At 39.1% G+C, this 6,849-nt stretch overlaps 1 non-coding gene across 1 annotated transcript; it reads right to left on the bottom strand.

The window, feature by feature from the left end:
- Positions 1-6,491: 6,491 nt before the first annotated feature.
- On the bottom strand, positions 6,492-6,598 carry LOC131254557 (small nucleolar RNA R71). The gene has a single exon (XR_009175675.1). It is a non-coding gene; the product is annotated as a small nucleolar RNA R71 (small nucleolar RNA).
- Positions 6,599-6,849: the final 251 nt, after the last annotated feature.

The raw sequence follows: 6,849 nt of genomic DNA, 5'->3' as shown, positions 1-6,849 counted from the left end.
AACCAATACACAATCAATCTGAGAGAGTTATGAACGTTAGGAAGGGTTCCATCATCCAACCATGTCCATGAGACGATGGTGACCAATAGGGCTTTGTAACTTAACGATCCCTATAATGAAAAGAACATACTCAAAGCTATCGTAGATCTATTGTAATTTAAGTCACAACAAACCATTAAAAACTATGAACATTTCTTTTAATCAAACCAAAATCAAAGAGACTTCAAATAACATGAATCAAAGACATAGAAAATACCCCATCACACTATAAGTTTCACCTCCTAGCCCTAGCTAAGAGGTTTAGCTCATCATAGACATGATGACACTAAGATCTCTAAAAGGAAAGACATAAACAAAGAAATTAAAGAAGAAAAGGAAAAGAAAAACTCCACGCTGATAGCCGTCCACTCTCTCTCTCTCTCTCTCTCTCTCTCTCTCTCTCTCTCTCTCTCTCTCTCTCTCTAACACGTCTTGCTCTCCACCAACCAAGATTGATGCCTCTATACGTTCTCCACTCCATCCTTTTATAACAACAGGTAGGGCGGTGGCTATGGTGGTGATATGCATAAACTTACACAGTGATAAAATTAGAAACATCCTGTGCAGCGAGACAAACACAAACCGAGTTGCATTTGATCGAGTTTTCGACGATGAACCTAGCCATACTGTCCATTCTGACTTCATGGTGAGGGTCGTGGCTTCCTTCCCGAGATTTTGGACAGTCTAGATCTTGCATCCAACCTTGCCTTTGATCGTACAGTGGCCCATAGAGAGCCGGGCATCCGGACGCACATCCATGCATAACACATGCAATAGGCCGGCTTTGCATAAGTGGTGGGGCCCACATCTCCTGTCCTTTGAGAAATCCACACCGTCTATTGAATTCTACTTGAAAAAACCAGTCAGGAATGGGTACTTTTTCTCGAGTTTGGTGGAGCCCAAGGGATCGAATCTTCCTGCCGTTCATCCTGCATTTGATGGTGATCTTCGTGTGTGCACGTGCATGGGAGTAAAAGGACACCATGGCTACGGTCTTCCCCAACCGTCCGGACGCATGGACGGTTCAAATCATCTATCTAATCAATGGTGGTGAGCCCCCACACTCCATAGTGGACAGACATCCGCTTGCTGTGCGTAAGGGAGAGAGGTCAGTCGGGTCAGCGTGTGCTAACCGATCTCCTGGTTTCGGTGCACTACGAGTGCACGTGTGCTGTGCACATGCACACCACTCAAGGTGGGGTCTGCAGTGATGTTTTGATAAATTCATTCCGTCCATCCGCTTTCCCTTCTAATTTAAATGGTTGAGTCCAAGATTGAGGCACAGTTGGAGATCAGGTGGGCCCCAAATTGGTGGTTTTGTTACTGATCTTTCCATTGGGCCACTTACACAAAGATCCCACGGCTAAAATTTTACGTGTATGGTTACTTTATGATCCTCAGGCCGAATATAAATTTTCGTGCTAAACAGATAGTGGGAACCCTGTAATCTTGCATTCAGGACGATTTTCAGGCCTCTTTATCTTCAATCACTAGGTTTTCTCGGATCTTTGGCATGTGGATTCTTCAATCTCGGTCCCCTAAGATCCATCCCTTGCCTTGGTAATTTATGAGCATCAAATTCATGCCTTTAGTACCCTTTTCAATCTAAGCTCTTAAATTCACCTTGCAACAAAAACATGATTAAAATAGAACGTTAAGCATTATCATGTACATAAACTACGAGCTGACCTTGATGTTGATTGCATGGTTGGCGTTATTGTATGGTTATCATGAAGATTGTTTGTGTTGATTTAGGGCTAAACTTGATTTGAGGTATCTTAAGTGCAATATCATGCACCTCGATTGCGAGTTGAATGATCATTAATGGTATAATCTCACGTTGAGAAGTCAAGGGTCGTTCAAGGGCAAGTTGATCTAATGTATGGATTATGGATTATGTGTTCAACACGTGCTTGTGTTAAATTTGATTTAGAGTGCGTCCACCGGGAGTGGAGTAGGCACGTAGCCGAACCACTATGCATGCCTGTGTTTGGAATTGTCATTTGTACATCTGTTTAATCATGCGCATTTATGCTTGAATATTTAAATTCTTATACATGATTGAATGAATGTTGTTGATTGATAGGTAGCACATTCCACATAAAAGCTCACATTACTATAAGCTAGTTACTCTATTTGTATATCTTGAGTAGCCTTTGTAATTGGATCTTCTATTGGCTTGGAAGCCTTAGAGTTATATTGCTTGAGTTGCTTTAAACTGAATGTAACGCCCTGAAAATCGAGGGTCAAGCAGGAGCCCAATATTTGAAAAATCCTATTCATCCCCCTCTAGGACCTTAACTCAGATTCTTTCTTTAGTATCAGCGGTATAAACTATAATTCAATTGATATCAAAGCAAGGTTCCTCTAAAAAAGGTTTAACAACCTAGAGAAAGATCTTGATTAAAGAAAGAATTATGGGCAAAAGAGAGGGACCATCCGTCTCATGACCACCCATCTTTATTGGTACAAACTATGCATACTGGAAGGCTAGAATGATATATTTTCTTCAAGCCTTAGATGATGATGTTTGGGAGATTGTCAAAAATGGATATACTACACCAACAGAACAAATTGTTCTCGAGGATGGCATATTAATCACCAAACCAAAACCAAAGGCCAAATGGACCCACTATGACGAAGAGATGAGGACGAGTGAAGCCAAAGTCATGAATGCAATCTGCTGTGGAGTTTCACAAGTATTTCATCAGATAAGTATGTGTGTGAATTCTAAGGCAGCATGGGAGTTATTAGAAATTGCCCATAAAGGAACCAATAAGGTAAAAATGTCAAGGCTTCAACTCCTTACATCTTAATTCGAACAAATAAAGATGGAAGAAGATGAGGCATTCATGGAGTTTTTCATAAGATTAAATGGTATATGCAACTCCATGGGAGGACTTGGAGAATGAATTCTGGTATCCAACATATGCAGGAAAATTCTGAGATCCCTACTGGAACGTTTTAACTCCAAGGTCACTGCAATTGAAGAGTGTAAGAATATAGAAGAAATGAAAGTAGAAGAACTGGTAGGTTCCCTGCAAACCTTTGAACTACATTTCAAATCATCTACAAAAACCAAAAACAATGCACTCAAAATTGCAAAAAACATTAATGTAATTGAGGAAGAAGAAAATGAAGATGAAGATGTTGATAAGGAAGTAGCTCTATTGGCTCAACGGTTCAAAAAATTCTTCAACAAGAATCGTAGGAGAGCATACAACAACAAAGGAACCCAATCGGACCATAAACACCAAATAAGCAAATCCTTTAAGAAGTCAAATAAACTCCAATGCTATAATTGTCAAAAGTATGGACATATATCCATTGAATATTCAGCCAAGAAATCAAAAGGAAAAGCTATGGCAGCAGCATGGGTTGACACAGATGAATCCAATTATGAAAAACAGTGAATCCAAAAGTGAAGCTGACTAAAAGTGACTAAAATTACTTATGGCATCTACAACTATAGTCATTCCCAAGCTGAAGAACAAAATAGAAGAAAAATAAATAAATATAAAGGATGAGAGCCAAGTGTGGTATTTATTGGCTCACATCATATCATCCTCCCAAAAATACTGAAAAGCGACCCCAGAGGTCGACTTGAGCTGAATCGTATATCTGAGAATCATGCCTCCTATATATGCATTAAAGTCAAACCAAAGGATTAAGCCTTATGACTGGTCTAATTGTTAAATCTAAGGATTCCTTGCCTCTAAACATTTTGATAATTCCATGTTAAAATCATATCATGAACACATGTGCGTATTAGGAAAATATGTCACAACAACCTCTGAGTTCTAGGGATACTTTGCTAACACCGAACTTACCTTCGGTGCTACTGAAATTGAGCCACATCAAACTACTTAAAATCCCTCGCTGCTCAATTCTGTTTAGATTGTCACCTCTCTCGTTTCTACCTTAGTTCGGCGGAAAGGTTGTGCAACCAAAATCAGCAAAATCTAAGGTATTCCCTAGTGTTTTCCCCTTACATTTAAAAAATTAGGATAAATTGTCTTAGGTTTGTCTTCTCTTGATAGGTCTTTGTCATTCTACTTCATTTCTCAAAATGGAGTCATCACCGCCTAGAGAAAACAAATCCAAGAGGAAGCATGACAGAGAAGATTCAATAAGAAATAGGAAAAAAATCTGCATTCTAAAGCATGGATGATCTTTTAACCAATCATCTAGACCTTCTTCTTCTTCAAAGCCTGATTTTACCAGTCCCATTGCTGCTAGATTTTTGAAGAGAAGGATTGTATGCGAAAGAAAAGTAAATGTGAAATGTCTTGAAAAATTTAAAGTTCAGGAAATTCTTTCATGACAAGGATGGCTATAAGTTTTATCATTTGGAGGGCCAGTGAACAAAATCTTAATCCGATCATTCTTGCCTCATTGCACCCTATCTTAGGGTTTCAAAGTTGACTGCGATGGTCATATAGTCAAAATCACCCCATATCGCATTTCAACCCTTATAGGAATACCATTGTGCTCCAAACAACCCTCTGAATTAAACTTACCCACTAAAGCAAAAAGAGCTATTTGGACCAAATTTTTGTGCAATGGGAACAATGTACCTTGGCATTACGGGAATGCATTACGGGCCGCAAATATGTCCCATGCTTATCGTATACTCTATCTGATTTGCATCTCCAACATCTACCTTGGATATGGAAATCATACTGAGCTTACACCATTCATGGTGGAGACCCTATATCAGATTGGTAAAGGAGAACCATTATACCTGCCTACCTTAATATATGATGAAATAGTCTCAGGATTTGAGTCTAACTTCACAGCAATACCTTTTGATCATTTGCTATGTGAGCTGACCCATCAATGTGGATTCAGGGTAGCTGAAGGTGAATCTATATCAGCCCCATAAATCAATATGAATAGCATCAGAAAAATGAATCTCTCTTCTGTGAATGAAATTAATAATCCAACATCGGCAGAAGAACAACTTCCAGGGAAGGAAGATGAAATGGTTAAAGAAGGCCTAGATACCCATTCACTAACCTCAACTCCTACAGTTTCTACTCAGAAGAATGCTCCCATGCAAATTTTGGAGGAACATTCAAGACTTGGTGAAAAGTTTGAGTTACAAAACTATAAATAGGGGTCCTTAAGATGTTCCTAGGCATCTTCTAGGGTTTGAGGAGTGAAGAAAAAACATAGAGAAGCCGTCACCAAGAGTTTTTCTTACTTTTCCATAGTTATTTTTATGCTTTTCTTAAGAGATTTTAGTTCAATCATGTCTATGGTTGGCTAAACCTCTTAGTTAGGGCTAAGAGGTGAGGCTTTTAGCGTGATGGGATGTTTCTTTAACTTTGATTCATATTTATGTTGAACTTTCTTTGATTTTAGTTTGATTTTAAAGGAACACTTTCAGTTCTTAATGGTTTATTATGACTTAAATTATAGTAGATCTGCAATAGCTTTGAGTATCTTCTTTTCTTGATTTTGAGATTGTGGGATTAGTTAATCTTGTTGTTAGCCATCGTCTCATGGGCATGGTTTGGTGATGGAATCTCTTCCAATTATCACAATTCTCCTCCATTGAGAATTAAGTCAAGGAAAGTTCAGATTGATCTTAATTGTATATCTTCTAATTGGATATACAGGATAAGACTCCAATTCCAATCGTGTGACTTGAATCAACTCATGGGCCACGAATATATCACAATGGGCCACAACCCATGGGCCCTGAATATATCACAAGGGGCCTTTTAATCACTTTAATCACAATTACTCTCTCAATTAATTTAGATTTCGTTTGTAGGATCCTAACATAGAATCTTCTAATTTGGTAACTTCTTTCTAATTCTATCTTTTTTATTTCCTTCTTTTTCTTTCTAGGTTTAGGTTAGATCCTGAAGTTGAGGGCTGAGAGTGTTTCATACCCAAGTGGGTCCGTGACAACACTCGACGTCTTTTGAGTGAAGGAGGATTAGTTAAGGGGTTATCTATCCATCACAGGATTAGACACCACTCGAGATTCTCAGAGTTAATTGAGGTTATAGAAGCAAATCAACCGGTAAATCAACTGCAACCATGAGCTACGGAATTTTAATATGAGATGAGGTGCACCATACACCCCCACCTCGTACTTTACGAGATTACTTACAACCGGCGGGGGTGAGCATCCCTTGTATGGTTTTTCCAGGAAACACAAGAAACATGGATATCAAGCCTGGAGTGATCCAACTTCTTCCAAAGTTCCATAGACTTGAATCTGAAAGTCCATACCTGCACTTGCAAGAATTTGATGAGGTTATAGCCACTTTATACTTTCCTAACATGTTTGAGGACACGGTCAGACTGAAACTCTTTCCTTTCTCCTTGAAAGAGAAAGCTAAGACGTGGTTACACTCACTACGTCCGCGATCTATTGGCACATGGAATGACATGATGAAGGAGTTCATAAAAAAAATTCATACCATAAGACGAACACCATCGGGAAGTCGATCATGAACTTCGCCCAAAAGGAAGATGAAACATTCTTCTAATGTTAGGAATGGTTCAAGGATCTTGTCAGTTCATGCCCACAACACGGGTTTGAAACGTGGCACATAACAACTTTCTTCCACGATGGACTGACATCTTTTATGGGAGAATTCATCGAGATGATGTGCAATGGGGAATTCATGAACAAAAATGTCGAAGGGGTGTGGGATTACTTTGACAAACTCGCTGAAACCGCACAATCATGGGACATCACCACAAAACCTAGTACCACATCTAAGCTTACTCAGGCAAAGGAGAGAGGTGGGATATACTTGATGAAAGACGATGAAGATATAAATGCTA

The sequence above is a fragment of the Magnolia sinica genome, chromosome 8 (assembly GCF_029962835.1).
Source record: "Magnolia sinica isolate HGM2019 chromosome 8, MsV1, whole genome shotgun sequence".
Lineage (NCBI taxonomy): Eukaryota > Viridiplantae > Streptophyta > Magnoliopsida > Magnoliales > Magnoliaceae > Magnolia > Magnolia sinica.
This window is presented reverse-complemented; position numbering and strand designations above follow the sequence as displayed.